The sequence below is a fragment of the Callorhinus ursinus genome, unplaced genomic scaffold (genome assembly GCF_003265705.2).
Source record: "Callorhinus ursinus isolate GAN/ISIS: 27379988/994484 unplaced genomic scaffold, GSC_fseal_2.0 scaffold12, whole genome shotgun sequence".
NCBI classification, from domain to species: Eukaryota; Metazoa; Chordata; class Mammalia; order Carnivora; family Otariidae; genus Callorhinus; species Callorhinus ursinus.
The window spans coordinates 45401976-45405807 of record NW_027397074.1 but is presented as its reverse complement, the minus strand read 5'-3'; positions in this window follow the sequence as shown (position 1 = coordinate 45405807).

Sequence of the window (3832 nt, the reverse complement as noted above, 5' to 3'; positions counted from 1 at the left end):
CCGTTTTCTCGAGTCTGCCCTGTGCACAGCAACCAGGTAGACGGACGGCATTCACTGCACAGAGTTTAAGGGTAGGCCTCTGCCGTGCTGAACAAAAAGAGCCAGGAGTTTCCTTAAAAGTAAGACCAACCCCGATACCTATTCACAGCAGAGTAGTTTAAAAGGGCCCCGAAGCCAAACTGCCTTGGTTCGAATCCCAGCTCCCACACTTACTAGCTGTGTGATCTTGTGAAATTTGCTTAACTTCTGTGTGCCTCGGTTTCCCCATCTGTAAAAGGGGGCCATCACTCGTAACATCTACCTCATGTTGGAAGGATATGAGGAGTTAAAAGGAACTTAGTACAGTGCCTGGTACGTACAAGGGGCTTTATGAAAGTTTGTTAAAATAGATGTTTGTAGGTAACGGCATACACAGCTGGGACATACTCAGCACTCAGAATACAGTGATATTCCATATCACTGATCATGGGCTTCATGACAAGACGACTGAAGGGTCATCAGGCCATTCCATACTTGCACAGAATACAGCCGATACCAGGGAGCAGGGTACCTTGGGCCTTGTCCACACTTAAAAGGATCAAAAAACATCATTTTGAAACCTAATGGTAGCAGTGAGAATACTGGTAAGCTGCTAAGTGTTAAGATATTTTTGGGGGGATCTGGGCTTCCATGGTGCTTGTGACATGTGGATTGTTCTTTCCACCAATGTCCCTTTCCAGTGAGTGGGTCCCAGGGTACATCAAATCACCCAGCACCAGACGCTGTCTGTCGTGTAGGTTAGGCCGAACTCAGTAGACAGGAATGATAAAAACCCTGGGCAGGAGAGAGAGACGGGAGGAAAGGCTTTCCTGTTCTTTGCTGGGCTAAAGAGAAACCTGGGGACACCTTGGGGGGGCCCCCTGGCCTGCCGCAGTCCAGGCAGTCTGAGCTACTGCTGCATACTGCCGCTGCATCTCACGCTCCGGAGTACCCCAGCCCCAGGCGTGTCCCACCAGTTTTCAGGGGCTCCCAACAACCTCAGTTCCATCCAGATCTCCTAAAGATACTCAAATCCTTCTCTACCCAGCCCCACTCTGGGAGCCTCAGGGCACCCGAAGTGGGTTCCAAGTAGAAACCTGGGGTCCCAGCACTGCCCATGGCATCCTGAAGTTTGATTGGAAGCTGCGGGGCTTGGCAGAGCCTGCTGGCTGATAATGAGAAAGGCCCAGGCTGCCTGGGAACAGAGAGGCCTCTCCCCTTGCTCGAAGCAAAATGCAATGTGCCGTCCATCTCCTCTCTGGCATCTCCCCAGCCCTTCTCCGAGGGAGCTAAATGCCATGCTTCATCTATCGGTCAATAAGTAGTGTTTATTGAGCCGACAGTGTGTGCATACCAGGGTGTGGGAGCGGTGCAGAAAGATGGATGAGAAGGGGATTAAAAAAACAAAACAAAACAAAACAAAAAACCAACCCGAGACAAATGTTAGGATTTTGTATAAAGGAAAGGACCCTACGCCTTCCTCCCCCATGCACGGCCGGGCTGCTCACCCTCTTTCCTCCTGCTGGGGGCCTAGTGGCCCTCCTCTCCCAAACGCTCCCCCCAAGAAATGGGCACCGGGTTGACCCAGAACTAGAAAGCCCTTTTTTATGCAGTGCTGACCTCTAGAGGCTTCCAATTAAAAAGCATCCCAAAGGACCAACTTATTTTTACTGCTGTTTTTCCTCCATCTGTGCGGTTGCCACGTTTTCCTAGAAAATCAGGAGGAGAAAATGTCTCTGGCTCCCTTAAATGTTACCTAATGGGAAATGCCTACCCCACTCTTAGGCTGCCTAACTACAGCTTGCCCAGATTTTTTATAAATGTCAATGTTTTCTGCTCCCAAAGGGAAAAAAGTGGGTCAGAGATAGGCAAAGCATTTCAAAGTTACTTTCCCACTGTGGCTCTAAGAGGAAAAGTACATTGCCGGCCATTTCCTGAGTTTCCAAAGTAATGCATGGCCTGGCCTGCCACAGGGAAAGGAATGTTCGCTCACCCCGACTCAGCAGGGCACCAGGCAAAACTATGTGCCAGCCCCCTGAGACACCCCACCCCCCCACCGCATACAGGCACAAGCCTGCCCCCTCCAGCCCCGGCACAGGGTCCAAGCACTGGGTAGTGGCTTTAGTTTGGTTTACTTTGTTTGACTTCGTTCGACCCATTCATGTCCACAATGAACACTAGAAACAATGAAGCATCCCACCTGACCTGACTTCCCTATGGAAACGAGATTCATTTCTAAAGGAAATGAGGCTGCTTGTTACATCCCTAAGCAAAACACTCCAAATCTTCCTATTTTGTTAGAGCTCTTTATTCCATATCACTGATCACAAAGAGAATTGCAGGAAGGCAGGAGAAAGTACTCTGGGATGCCAGCCTTTGGGCTAATATACACCCACTATTTTGGCTGGGGTTTTTATTTCTAAAAGGGATTCTAAGGAAGATGGGCTCAAAATCAGAGAAATAGTTTTGCTGATGTCGGTTGCCCAGCCCTGGTTTCATGAGACAGCATTTTCCTTATAAACTTTGCTTCCCACCCTCCCTAACCCCACTAGCCAAGACAAGATACATTCCCCCAATGCTAGTGCCTGGAGGGAACTTGGAAATGAGTCCCATACTCTTATTTTTACAGAGGAGGGAACAAAGGTGGGGGGTGGGGAGAGGTGACACACCAACGGCCACACAGCTGGTCAGGGAGGAGACTGGGCTAGAACCATTTTCTTTTTTTTAAAGATTTTATTTATTTGCCAGACAGAGACACAGCAAGGGAGAGAACACAAGCAGGGAGAGTGGGAGAGGGAGAAGCAGGCTTCCCGCTGAGCAGGGAGCCCGATGCAGGACTCAATCCCAGGACCCTGGGATCAGGACCGAGCTGAAGGCAGGCGCTTAACGACTGAGCCACCCAGGCGCCCCAAGGGCTAGAACCATTTTCCCCAGCCAACCGATTTCAGAGTGATTCACTGCAAAGGGGAAAATGTGGGTCTTTCTAACACCAGCCCTGCACTTAGATAAAGGAGCCAAGCTATATTTTATAAAGGTTATCTGTGCAAGTGATCAAATAACAGTAACAAAGAAATTCCCCCAGAAGAAAGGCTTTGTTTGGGGAAGATCATGCCACCACCCTGCTGAACCAGAATCTTTGATGAGTGAGGCTCACAAGGCTTGCACACAGCCCACCACTCGGGTCCAGTCTCTGACGAGAGCCACGTCCCAAACCGAGAACCACCAATGACGGTAGCCAACACACACACACAAACCTCTATGCTGCATCTGCTAAGGCAATCTCAAATCTCATCTAACAATCCGTGGTGACCTATTCACTTGGGGAAAGAAACTTGTTCTTAATCAAATAATGGGACTTCACCGCCAACTCCTGATTTATTCTTTAGATACCACTGTTTACTGTACAACAATCACTGGGAGGACAGTTATCGGGAAACTGTGTCACATTGTCACAGAGTGACCACAGCTTTCTAACTGGTGCCACAGAATGCACATGGCACCTCACTACGGGAGAAAGAACAGGCTCCTCATATACACACCTCAAGTACTGGTTTGAAGGAAGGCTGGGAAATCACTCACTACCAGCCACATCACAACAGATACACGAATGTCTTAAATTACTAACATTTGAACCGTGTCAGTGGTTCCGGAAACAACCTCCTCCCTCTCTCCCCCCGGCTGCCCCCACCCCCAGCCCCAACCCAGACAACCGCAGAACTAGCTGGCGGTCCTCATTCTCTGTCCCCCATTTGTGTCCCATGAGATGTCCTCTGGACCAAACACTGTGGACGGAGTAAAAAAGACGCAAACATCA